This window comes from Rutidosis leptorrhynchoides, chromosome 3 (genome assembly GCF_046630445.1).
Source record: "Rutidosis leptorrhynchoides isolate AG116_Rl617_1_P2 chromosome 3, CSIRO_AGI_Rlap_v1, whole genome shotgun sequence".
Classification (NCBI taxonomy): Eukaryota; Viridiplantae; Streptophyta; class Magnoliopsida; order Asterales; family Asteraceae; genus Rutidosis; species Rutidosis leptorrhynchoides.
The window spans coordinates 368386393-368400568 of NC_092335.1; the positions used below are offsets into that span (position 1 = coordinate 368386393).

Sequence of the window (14176 nt, forward strand, 5' to 3'; positions counted from 1 at the left end):
AACCCAAAGATCGAGTTTCTAAATTTCGGTAGATTGTGGTGGGAGTCTGCATGACACTGCGTCAGGTGCCTTCTTATACCTGCTAGTGTAATGTTCAACTCCGGTGATGGTGTGATCACTCTGTGCTTAGGGTGCCCGTGAGATGCCCTTAGAAGTAGCAGAGATTACAACAGTGATCGACGAGTGATTGTAATTCGACGGTTAAGAAAGTCGGAGTTTAAGAGCATTTCGGTAAATACTTCTTGGGAAGTGACTGATGAGCGAATCTTGTTGCTCTTAAGTGTTATATGGGTGAAGATAACCGGTGAGCTGGTAATGGAGTTCATGGACGGTTAGGCCGAAGGTTAAGATGAAGTGTTGATATTGCGGTCGATGCAATTATTGTGTCGGATTGGTCACTCTTCTCCATGGGAGTGAGCAATTGTTGGTAAGGGTTCGTTGCGTGGAAGGTCGGGCGATCTCGACTGAGATGTACGATTGATTAATCGGAATGACGTATGCTTAGGCATAGAGACGTATGTGGGACTTTGGCGGAGTTCGCCTTGCGAACGATTAAGGCAGTCGATTGTGATTTGTGGTATGAAGGTGTGAAGTCGTCGCGTGTACGACACCTCCGGTAATTTTGTATGACGGCTCTGAGAGCCTAAAGTGAATTTGCAGTGATTCGGTGTTTATGATTAGTGATGAGAATGATCATGTGTGTTGTGGAATGGTAATTCCGCGGGATGTTATCATCTTTGCGGTAAGAATGTGGAGCTAGATCCTAAGTGGGGGAGTTTTTACTGCCACCCGAGGAAGCTCCCGTGGTACTAGATCAAGTGAAGTGTAAGACCTCTTAAGTAAGGTGGTCGTGTAGTACCAAGGTGCAGTATGAGACCAAGTGTGAAGTTTGAGATCACGGAAGTGAGAGAATGTAATTGTTATTGTGGGTGCTCTCGTGATAATAATTTGGGTAGATGTGAAACTCGGATAGTACTGTCAAGTGAGTACGAGTTCGAGATGACAGCCAATACTGTATTTTCCCTGTCGGGAAACGTGATCGTGAGAATTTTCAGTGGATTATTCCACTTTGTGGATGGTTGTGAGGCGGGGAGCGCCGGTTCTGTTTGCCTCACGTCGAGACACGCGGTTGTTGTTTGTCTGCGAGAGTGTGTTCCCTAGTGATGCGACCCGTTGGTTGCATGGAAATGTCAAGGCCATCCTTTATGGACGGTCTAGGTAGTAGGGTTCACCCGACGTCGGTGAATATTTTAAGGGTCGTGTGACGAATTGCGAATTGTCGGGATAATAATTCGCCATTGACAGGATTCTAGTACACGAATAGTTTCCATGCTAGTACTAAGGAGCCGTAGGGTATGGATGCGTTGTAGGGTTTGGAGGAGAAACCCTGTGTCGAGTGTTGATGATTTTCCTAGTTCGTGGTGTATTATTGTCGTCCTGGATTAATCCAGAGACTGGTGATCGTGTGCGGATCGATCGATGGGAAAGTTTGTGTTCCCTAGAGTGATTATTTTGGTGATACCGAAATTTCTTCGTTGAAGGAATAATCCGGTTGCGGAAATGAGGGAGGTTGGTTCTTGAAATAGAGAACATACTTGATTGACCGGTTGAGTGTTGCGTTATGGACTGTTAAAGTGCAGAGTTTTAATGGAGGCAGCTTGAACGTTGAGCGCGTGAAATATCGCTTGTTGCGGTAATGCACGCTAGGGATTATTAGCGTGTGGTGAAAACTTCGGATTAATGGAAATTGTTAATGGAATTGTTGCAGACATCGAGTTTGGATGTGTGTCGGAGGACTATAGAGTGTAGGTTCGGATTAGTTAAGTGACTAGGATCACGAGGACGTGATTGAATTTAAGTGGGGGAGAGTTGTAACATCCCGTTTTTCTTCATACATGTCTGAGGTACTTGATTGATCTTTAGAATGTTCATACTTGGTTGTATAATAGTATAAAGATGATTGTACGATGAGTGCATGAAGTGTACCAAGCGTACACGTGTTGCTTGTTCGAATGTCGAAGAAAACTGGACGTTGTTTGAGTTACATGATGTGTACGTACCTTTTCGATCCCAAATAAAGTTTGAGTTGACATTTCAAAACCTTACCATTAGAAAGGAAATCTTATTACGTTTCCAACGATATTTGATTCATCGAAAACGGAGTTACGGTCAAAAAGTTATGGCCAAAACAAGTTTGCTGAAGTTCGGATGAAACAGGCAATTGTCACGGCGCGACAAATTGCTCCGCGGCGCGACAAATGCCTATGTTGAAGGTCAGAAAGCTTGAAAAACATGTTCTAAAATCACCCTTTGGGCCACGGCGCGACAAATTGCTCCGCGGCGCGATAATAGGCACGATCTGGTGCTGTTCAGCCTTTTAATGAGTTAAATGAAGGGCAAAGTTGGTATTTCACATATGGACGGGTTTTTGGCCATAAAACTGATCCCAATCTTATCCAAACCTCATTCTCTTCATTCTCCTTCCCTCCCACTCACACACCAAACCCTAGAGAGAGAGTAAAGGGTTTAGAGAGAGAAAGCTCAAATCGGGGAAGAAGAAGAGTGTTTTGGGTCGGGTCACAAGAGTTGAAGTTGTTCTCCTCGTTCACGGCTACGTCGTGGTAGTAATGGTATGTTCTAATTCCGAAATTCATCTTTATGATTTAATATTCAAGTTAGGGTTTTTAGATTTTTAGTTGTAAAACCCATTTAGATGATGAAGTGGGTTTATGGAAACTAGTTATTTTTGATACATGGCGGGTTTTGGGTTGATTGACGTTTTGGCCATGATTAGGCTTTGGTTTTGGGTGTACTCACTTAGTTTAGTGATTTTGGAAGCGTTGGAACCCTTTTTGGGTGTATTTGAGTTGACTAATTTTGTAATGGGTCAAAATTAGGGTTTATGTGTCAAAATGGGTTTTGAGTCAAGTTTTGGTGAATTAAGTATGTAAATACTTGTTTTAGGTGTTATTTGGTGTTTTGGTAATATAATCACTAGTCGTTAGTGATTTTGGGCGTTTTTGAGACTTAGGTCAAAATGGGTCGACTTTGATTGGGTCAAATTTGGTAATGACACTAAATTGAATTAAATGGATGTTAAACACTTTTTGTTAAGTGTTAAATGGCATTTTTGAATGAAAGTGAACGTGAGAAATGATTTCGGGTTGAAATTGGTATTTTAACCAATAAAGTCAAACTTGGTCAACCATGAAACGGGTTTTTGGGCAATATACAAGATAGTATGCATTTAATGGCTAAAGTTGATGTATTTGGGTATTTCAGGAACGCGGGAACTAGTCTCGTTAGTTTTGGACCTTCGAGTGTCGTTAAATGTATAAAAAGGTGTATTTTGCACTTAGGTGTCTAAATGGGTGGATTGTGGAGGTAGGTATAAACCCTTGGTTAAGGGTGTTTGCGTCAAATTCTCTTGAAGGGAATGTGTGTTGATTGTGTGAATACCTATATGTATATTATAGGTAAAAGCTTGCTCGGTTGCGTTTGGTGGCGACTTTACATACATGACTTGTGCATGCATCTCGAGGTGAGTGGAATAATTATGCGTGTACGTATATAATGTATTTATTTGTGTGATATGAATGTGGAATTGTCACGGTGTTCAAGACACCACATTCTAAGTAACGAGTAGCATTGTCGCGGTGCTCAAGACACTACTCATTGTTTGATTGACATGTGGTATTGTCGCGGTGTTCAAGACATCACATTGTCATGGGAGTGGAATTGTCGCGGTGTTCAAGACACCACTCATTGTTTTGATTGACATGTGGAATCGTCGCGGTGTTCAAGACGCCACATTGTCATGGGGGTGAGTTAGTCGCGGTGTTCAAGACATCACCCGGGGGATTAGTGATTACGCGGTGTTTAAGTAACACTAATGGATGTTATGAACTCCGATGGTCTTTCAAGTACCGTTCCCTTGTACGATTGGTTAACCATGGTTGAGTGAATTTGTATTTAGCATATTAAATTGTGAACTATATGCTATTGTTGTTGCTAGCTTCTTGTGAATTGTGGATAGTAGTTTATGCATGATGTTTGCATGGCTGTCGAATTGCTAGCTTGTATGCGGTATTGTGTAAGTGTTTGCAAGTAAGTAGATTATATATGTATATGTATAATTATTGCATTCACTAAGCGTTAGCTTACCCCTCTCGTTGTTTACCTTTTTACAGGTATTGTGATTGTGAAGCTAGCTAGTTGATAGACTAGTTGCGTAGTAGCGCTTGGGCTCTATGGGGTAGCTTTCGGATATGGATGTGGATTGGGGATTTTGTAGATCCTCGGTAGTATGCTCTTGGTATCGGGTTGGGCTATTGTGTCTTAACCGTGGTGTTGTATAAATGTTTCGAGGTCGCATCGTTTGGTTGTGTCGAGTCAAACCTTGTATGTGAAATACATTCTCGTAAGGATGTATGGTGTCATTGTAAACCAAGAGTCGAGATAAAATGTTTAACGTGTTATTATGATAAATTGTATATGGATAACTATTTCGAAATGGTTTGTATACTTGGGTGATATTGGGACCTAACAAAAAAAAAAAAAAAAAAGTACTCCGTTTTTGGTTAAACGGTTTGGGGTTGTTTCAACAAAGTTTTTAACACTTAAAAGCATCAGAAAAAAAAACTCATTAACACTTAAAAGTGTCAAAAAGTTAATAATTTTTGATACCATATTTTTTGACACTTAAAATTTTTGACACCATATTTTTTCACGCTTCCAACTTTGTGACACTTATAGATGTTAAAAACATGCGAATTTATTCATATATTTTAGCGTCAAAAATAATGGAAGCGTCAAAAAGTGAACATTTATTTGTAGTGATTAGAATATATATACTCAAAAATCATTCCTAATACATCTCAAAAAAGGTGAAAAGAAAACCAAACATGACACTTCATATATCCATGCATATCTTTAAGTTCCATACTATAGGTATAATTCACGCAAGGATTAATCTTGATCCATTCACGATATCTACTCCGTGTCTAATTACGATAACATGTAATTATATGTCCTTGTAACTTATGCAAGTTAAGGATTACGTAAATATCTTTAAGATTTTATAATATATTTAAATATCAAAATATTAATAATTATTTAATTTAATTTAATCAAAAAATGACATGCAAAATTATTTAATTCAGTTTAATTAAAAAAATGACACGTAGGATTATTTAAATCAGATTAATTGAGAAAATCACACATAGGATTATTGACACGCGCTTTATAATAATGTATAGATGTATAGATATAGATAGATAGATAGATAGATAGATAGATGATTTATATAAATGAGAAAATATCATATATCCTCCCTATAAACACGTATTATTGAATTATGTATTTTTATTTTGTTATTATACATTTAGAGACCATCTAGATTTATTAATTTATTTTGTGAGCTATTGATAGTTAAAAATGCTTTTTTAGTCCCCTTAAACTTATATGTGCTTTTACATATACCAAATTTGTTCAGAAACCTATCACAAAAATATAACAAATACAAATTTACTAAAACTACTCAAAATAACTTATAAATTTGTCAACACAACGGACTCTTAAACTCAATTTTTTTTTAACAAATATCTCAACAACATGGGCTCTTAACTCAAAAGAATAATAGTACGAAAAAATCAATTAACTTTGCACGATTATTTTACCCCCCGTGCAACGCACGGGCTCTAACATTTTATCTACTTTCACTATTTACATACTTGAATGATATAATCTGTTACATTTTTTGCATGGTTTTTACACACCCGTGCAACGCAGGGGCTCTAAAATTGATTTATTAAAGGGGCATTTTAGGTAGTTTAAAAATCAAAATTGATTTATTAGCTAATATAAATATAGGATCATTTTGAACCATTAGATTAAGGGGTAACCCTAAAATCTAAACCCTAAACCCTAAATCTAAACCCTAACCTAAACCCAAAACCCAAAACTATAAACCCTAAATTTAAACCAAAAACCCTAAATCTAAACTCTAACCTAAACCCTAAATCTAAACCCTAAACCTAAACTCTACACTCTAAATCTAAACTCTAAACCCTAACCCTAAACCCTAAGCCCTAAAATATAAACCCTAAACCAAAAACCCTACACCGTAGAATCTAAACCCCAACGTAAACCCTAAACCCTAAATCTAAACCAAAAACCCCAAAACTAAACTCTAAACCCTAAAATTTAAACCCTAAACCCCAAAACTAAACTCTAAACCCTAAAATTTAAACCCCAAACCCTAACCTAAACCCTAACCTAAACCCTAAACGCTAAATTTAAACCCTAAACTCTAAACCCTACACCCTAAATCTAAACCCTGAACCCTAACCTAAACCCTAAAAATTCTAAACCCTAAGCCCTAAAATATAAACCCTAAACCCTAGAATCTAAACTCTAAACCTAAACCCTAAACCTTAAATCTAAACCCAAAACCCTATATATTGTAATAAATTACTTTCAATGACACAAATAAATAATATAACATTTCAAATGTTTAAAAATATAAATAAAAAAACCACCCATATTGACACATATAATAAGAAATCTTAACGTAATATATTATCCACTTGACTAATTATAAAATTCGCTCATATTACCTATAATGAGAATTTTAACGTAATCCTTGAATGCATGTAAAATCTCCGGAATAAAATTAATACCTACATATAAAAGCATGTCTATTTATATTTTACAGTATGATGTCGGTGTTCTATTGACACTTGTATGTAGCACGAACAGAATACCTTTCACGAATTGTCCGTAAGCAATCAGTTTCTGCCATTTTCGAGCACCTTTATGTCTCTGACTTAATATCTTTCTCAAAAGCCTAATGTCAAAACCCGACCTTAACCATAAGGACGAATACAATAACATATGATTTCATCGCGAGGTATTGACCTCTATATGCGACATTTTTTAAAAACTGCATTCGTTTTTACAATACATACCATAGCTTTTATTACAAATACAAGGTTTAAACAACTTAATAATTATTATCGTTTAGCGATAATCTTAGACTTACAAACTTTACATGTGATAATAACAATACGACCTCCAACATATTTTACATTACAAATCCTCCGATATGCAGTTTTATTTTTGACACAAATATGCATACTCAAGATCTTGCTTAAATTCAACATGTTGCAGCGGAAGCTTTTAGTTATCACCTGAGAATAAACATGCTTATAAATATAGACCACAAGATTTCATATATAAACGTTTTAATAAAAATATTCTAAGTTGTTGAGCACTTGATAACCATACTTAACATTTAATCAACGTCGCATATTCCCTTTATTATGAAATCTTACTACACCGTACCAAGTGTAGTCACCGAAACGAAGTACTGTGCAACCGTTGAATACTGGTCGTCCAGTCCGGTTGGGGTTGTCAGGCCCGATAGATCTATCAACATGATTCGCGTTTACAATACCTCATGTAAATAATAGTTACCAAGTTACAGGGAAGTATGCCAGTGGTACAACTCAACGTAGAATATATATTTTTAATCACTTGTGTCCATAATGTAAATCATAAAATGCATGTATTCTCATCCCGAAATATTTAGAGTTTAAAAGTGGGACTATATACTCACTTTTGCCTTGAAGGTAATAAACACGACTTGGTCTCCGATTGATATCACAAACCTAACCATATATATAATATATCAACATATTTTCTTTTCAAGTAATCGTTACATATATATATATATATACTTTTAATATTTTCTTAGTCCGTAGTTAGCAGTCCGATGTTAGTGGTCCACAATTAGTTGCTTAAATAAAATAAATAAAGACCCCATCGTATTCGTATTGATCAGAATTAATCTCGACCCATGGTACCATGTTGTCAAGTGACGTGTTGCGTACATAAAGTACCGTGTTGTCAAATGACGTGTTGCGTACAATCATGAGGTCTTATGATTAATCCGATTTTGTCATAATATGATATATTACAGGTCTTGAAGTGTTTTTAAAAATCAAATTAGAAGGATCTATTTAGTTTGCGAACAAGTTTGAAATCACTCAAACTATGTTCTTGTTGTTAAAATTTTACAACACAAAATAAGATAGCTATATAAATATGAATCGAATAAGGTTATGAATAAGGTTACTACCTCAAGTTACTTGGATAAAGCTACTGGAAAAGGTAAGAAAAATCTTGGAATCAAAAGAGTGGTGAAGTGGGATTGAAAGATTGGAAGTAATCTCCTTGAAATCGGATGACTATATTGATACGTTCTTGAGTAGGTAAATGAAGAGAGATTAGGGAGTGAATTAACTTGAAAGAAAATTGGAAATGAAATTGTATGTGTGTGTGTGTGCAAAATAGCATGATTATGGAATGAATATATAGGAGATTTAGTTTGTTTTCTTGCACAAAAGTCACACATGAGGTTAAATGGCTGGTTCCCACATGTAACATCATGTCTAGTGGCTGATCATTGAAGTTTATTGTTGGTATATACCAATAGTAAATACGTATAGAAGCTGGGTATGATACGGTTACATATACCCTAGATATACTTGTAGAAATTTTGAGGAATCGGAACGAGAATTCAAATATGGACGGGTTTATAACTGTAAAAGAGGCTCAAAACTGGGCTTTTATTTTTGGGTCAAACCGGGCCAAAATAAAATTTTAAGACATTTTTAATAAAACAATGTTAGCCCAAAAAAAATTTCGTGATATCAGCCAGGGGCTCTGCCCCTTGGACCCCGCCAGGGGTTGCCACCCCTTGAACCCCGCTTATCGGGGGCGCTGCCCCCGAACTCCCGTCATAATCAAGATAAGTTCAAACAAGTGTGCACTCCACACTTCCCCAAACTTGATCGATATTTATCAAGATTATTTTGGTTACAAATTAATCCCATTACACTTAAATCATATTGGTGACATAGATCACCAACACATTATAGATTGTAAGTATATATGTCAAAGAACGTTACATATAGTTATCGTTTTGAAAACTTAAGTTAGTGGTCTCAAAGTATACTTATAACTTATTGTTGTTAGTTCACAATGAAATGTTAAACCATCCTTAAATCATGTTAAATATGTATAGATATGTACATATACATAATCGTATAATTATCGTGTGTTATATAGTTCGTGATATCATCGGTCAAATTGGACGGTCAAACGTTGTGTAAAACTCTTTTCAAAAACATAAGTCTCAACAGTTTGGATTGCTTATCATGTTGGTAAGGTTTATTTTATGTAAATATTAATCTCATAAGTATAAAACGATCGGAAAAATCCGGGTCGTTACACCTAATTGCAGCTGCAAGCCTCTGTACCAAAGAGGTGATGGCGTGCTTGCAAGTTTGATCTTTGGGAAGTCAAATAGAAAATATTTTAGTCCCTAAATAATCATGCGCCAGTTTAGTAGAAACTTAACCACATTAACTTGCAGCAAAACAGGTGTATTTGCCACCTACATCAAGAAAATCATTGAAAGAAATTAATTAACTAATCTTTAAATTTGGCGAATTTCAGTCATAGATTAAGTGAAGAATGTGTAGGCAGAAAGCATTTTGGATTGTCACAATCCAAAAGGACAAAGCATTTTGTATGTAATCCCATACATGCCTCAATTATCCTGTAAATTTTAAACCATACTGATGCCTCATTAGTAGCATACTCACATCATAAAGTTAAGTAAACAACAATGTAATATGCAAAAATACGTACCTTATAGGCATTCTCATCACTAATCTTCAATTGAAGAAGGTCAGATTTAGCCTGCAAATTTAAAATGCATAGAGAATAATAGAAAATAAAATTCTACTAACGATGGCTTCTCATGTTAGGGGTCAAAATAATCATACACGCTATTATCCCCAACTCACAATCACATTTTCAAGCCTTCTCTCATGTAACCATTTGTAATTTCAAAATATCATATTTAAAATACTTGTACAAATTATGCATATTGAAGTGGGCAAATTGCATTTGCATGTGTTCAAAACGCATTTATGAAGAATAATACTATTCTTTGATTTTGGATTAAATGATTTGTTAGGATTTCTGAAAAAGTTAAAGGATAAAGATCACTAATTACACTTTAATTTTCTTTAATTTAATCATTCTACCTGCAAGCATCATATTAGGCATTCTCCTGTAATTATATATTTATCATTATAATTACATGAAATTCAAAACAATTATAATAATTCAAGTAGAATATTGAAACGGATAAATATTACGAATATTTCCATTCAAACTTATATAACTTTTTTTAGGGAATCATAAAATAGTATTCATAAAATAATAGGTTTATAGAAACGTAACTGGAGTATCGAGGATCGAGTACAATAATCAAGACGGACCTGTGAAAGCATGGAAATCGTACTTTAGGCTTTCAATTCGAGTTCTCATCATCGCTTTTCAATGATGACGATGATTTTGATAAGTGGAGATGATGATTTAGGGGAAGAAGTTAGGGTATTGTTTTTTCAGTGTCGTGAATGAATGTCACATTCAGAACCCCTGCTTTGTTAATTTTCTTCCGTATATTTAATTAGTAAATTTTCTTCCGTGTATTTTATAATTAAAGGGCATTTTAGGTATCTAAAAAATTAAAATTGATTTATTAGCTAATAGAAATAGGGAATTATTTTGGACCATTATTTTATAAAATTGATTTATTAGCTAAGGGTGTTGAAGGGAGTTTTTCAAACATTTATTAGTTAATAAAGACTCTCTTTTAATGTATAGTATATAAGTATATATATATATATATATATATATATATATATATATATATATATATATATATATATATGATATGATATGATATGATATGATATGATGTTATAAATCAAGAACTAAAGTTTTATTATCCCAAAATTTTATTATTATTAATAAGGTCAATGAACAACGATAACCACTTCGAACAAAAAAACCATCAGAGTTTATAAATACATCGGTTTATCAAAACTAATTTTCAGGAAAATAGCCAACTTTTTTGCAAACACCAATCCGTTTTCTTATTAAATACTACTCCGTATGTCAATACAGTTATTAAATATTTAAGCACTATCATAAGTTAAATACCTAAAATACGTATACGGAAAAGTTTATTCTATAAAATATTATATTGTACCATTTGGTATTTAAAATTTGATGTATTTTCACCCTGACCGCATCGTGTAGCCTAACATAATTGTATAGAGCTGCACTTGAAATCTGGCTGTGAATATATAGTTTATAGCATAGGTATCAAATTTTGGGCCTGGCCCGATAAACTCTACTCTGTGCAGATTTAAATTAATGAAATTTTTGTTTTTCAAAAAAAAAAGCAAAAAAATAAAAATAAAAAAAGAATTTAATAAAATTTGAGCTTGAGCTACCGATTTAATAATGCAATTTGACCAAAGGGCTTCTAACCTAGTATATATCAAAGAAACTCATTAAATTTGAGGGATTGTAAGCTCACTCTTTAATCTTTATTAAGAAATGATACTTCCACACAATTATTTTACATAATTTATTTTACACAATTAGTTGGCATCCTACAAGGCCACCACGTCTAACGACTGGGTTTTAATTGGATAATTAGCATCCACGTAAAACTACCCACTTTTATTTTGTATAAGACTACCATTAAGCCTGCGTGTGACATTACTCGCAAATGATGTATTTTTTGGCTAAAAAGTGCAATATGACGGTAACTAGTCAAGTTTAGATTCGGACGCTCGTTAACCCTGGTGTCAGATTTTGGTGTTAAATTTCACTAGGGTCCACCAGTTTCATATTTTCTTTATATATATATATATATATATATATATATATATATATATATATATATATATATATATATATATATATATATATATATATATATACATACATACATACATACATATAAATCAAAAGTTTTTTGTGAATTGTGGTTGAAAGTTATTTTATTATGTTTGTATCTATATATTATATCTATATTATATATATTATTAAATTAATTATAAATTAATTAATTATGGAGATATATACTAAAATCACATGTTAACTTTGTAACGGATCATGATCAAATGCCATAACTTACCATAATATAGGTTATAATTAGCTTATTCCTTGTTTGTTGGGTTGCTTCACGCGCGCGCAAACGAGCACCGGCCGCAACAGCAGGAAACTATGACCAATAGAGTCAGACACTTAGCTACATCCGCACGCAAAAGGAATGACGAAAAACTAGAGATGAGAGAAGCGATCCCAGAAAGAGAATGAGAGGAAGGAAACTACGGGCGAAGGGCTAACCCAACACCAACCCAATAGAGCTAGCCAGCAAGCTCAGGCTAAGAGCTGGGTCAATCTCCATGCACTAGACCCCTTTACTAATAAATGAAAGCTTGCCTTAATTGAAGTAGGGGCTGCGAAGGCGTATAAACTTGCTTAGCCCAAATCAGTCTAAAAGTTTGGGCTATGCCGTAGTACCTACAGAGGAAGGGGCACTGTCCCCGGCGTCCCATCCACGCACTCTGCTGAGACAAAACCAAGACCGGCAAGGTGCTAGCTGCTTAGCCTATTGAATGGGGAGATGCAGGCACCGTGCGTTGCACGGTAATTGTATGAATTAATATTCGATAATGTTAGTATTGATACTGTATAATACAATTACAATAAAAAAAACTCTTTATTACTGATAATACTTGTAACGAAAATATTAGTATTGAATACTAACACTTAAATTATGAGTCCGCCATTGAGACCATTTTTAAACAAATAATCGATAAAACAACATGAGCCCGTAACAACTACATGGATGTTAGTATAAAAAATAGTAGGTATAGTATTTTTGTTGCAATTCGTTACAAAAATAGAGGCATTTAATTTGGTATTGATTGATCATAATCACTAATCTCTTTTAACGTATACATATTCATACTTATAATCATAATATTTGTTCGTAAATTCCCAATTAGTTGGGCGTTTGTTCATTTTTATTAATTAATCATTTTTTTTTATATCGGTTTGGGATCACTCAGGGGGACTAAACCACTCACGCGTTCATTGCCCGTAATTACATAACCCGCCCCCAACTACTGCCTTGGAGGAAACTCGGACCAATCCGAGGGTATTGCCGGTAAAAGCCCCATCCCCGCTACCTCCGCACTAAGCGAAAGACGACATAGGTGGATATTTCATGTCAGGGATAACATTGAGTGCAATGTTGCAGCCCAGCGGAGTCGAACTCCTGACCTCTCGCTAAGAGAGGCAGATCACTACCAGTTGAGCTACAGCTCAATGTTAAGTATGGCAATATAATTGACATGGACAATATCTATAATTTTCATGTAAGCAAAATTAAATGTTAATTAAGTAGATTAATTAAGAATTTGACATGTAGAATTATTTAATTTAGTTTAATTATGAAAATTACACGTATAATTATTATACGCACTTTATATAATGTCTAACATATTATTCAATTTAAACTCTAATGATCAGTGAACTTTAATTAATAGTTATTAAGACATTTTTGGCTTTATTTAAAATTAGAAAAATCTAGTAATGGATATATGATGCATTTAAGTGATTAAAGTGGGTATATGTATTATTATTCATTTTATGTAAGTAAATAAGTAATTTAAGAAATTAAAAAGGGTATATATGATAAAATCTATTAAATATAACAAAGAGCAAATGGCTTGGCAGTATCGAGGTCACCCTTATAACTTTGAGGTTGAGGGTTCGAGTCCTGCTCACAACATTCCGTGGTGTATATATTCGTGTTTTGTTGATGCATATTTGTATGACCGTCGTTGGGCGAATAACGTTTATTATTACATTGTACACCTAGTTTATGTACACGCGTGAAACTGATTAGTTACAGGAGCATATGTAACTGTTGGACCATAATATGTAGGGGTCCATTCGTGTGAATGAGGCCCATTAGGGTTAATGCTTAGTTTGCCTATAAATATCAAGTTCATGCGTTCTTTAGGGTTAAGAGATAAAAAGTCTAAACCCTAATTTGGATATTATTTAATTCTACAAAAAACGGTCAAATGCTCTCTCTTTTCTCTCTCTTTTCTCCCGATCTCCCGTAACTAAATTTTCCGGCGATCTACTTCAACTGATTACTCTACATCTCTTCTTTTTACTGTAATTGCATCCTTTTTATTTTTTATTCTTCTTTTCATCCAAGATG

The 14176-nt window shown here is 34.5% G+C and overlaps 1 long non-coding RNA gene across 2 annotated transcripts; it reads right to left on the bottom strand.

Annotated features, from left to right (window-relative positions):
* Positions 1-6591: 6591 nt before the first annotated feature.
* LOC139897610 (uncharacterized) lies at positions 6592-10476 on the bottom strand. Of its 2 annotated transcripts, XR_011776698.1 has the most exons (4): positions 10318-10476; positions 9718-9768; positions 9298-9625; positions 6592-6847 (listed from the first exon to the last, which is right to left on the bottom strand). It is a non-coding gene; the product is annotated as an uncharacterized lncRNA (long non-coding RNA). The 2 variants fall into 2 exon arrangements; XR_011776697.1 differs by having other exon boundaries at positions 9718-10476.
* Between the last annotated feature and the right edge of the window lie 3700 nt (positions 10477-14176).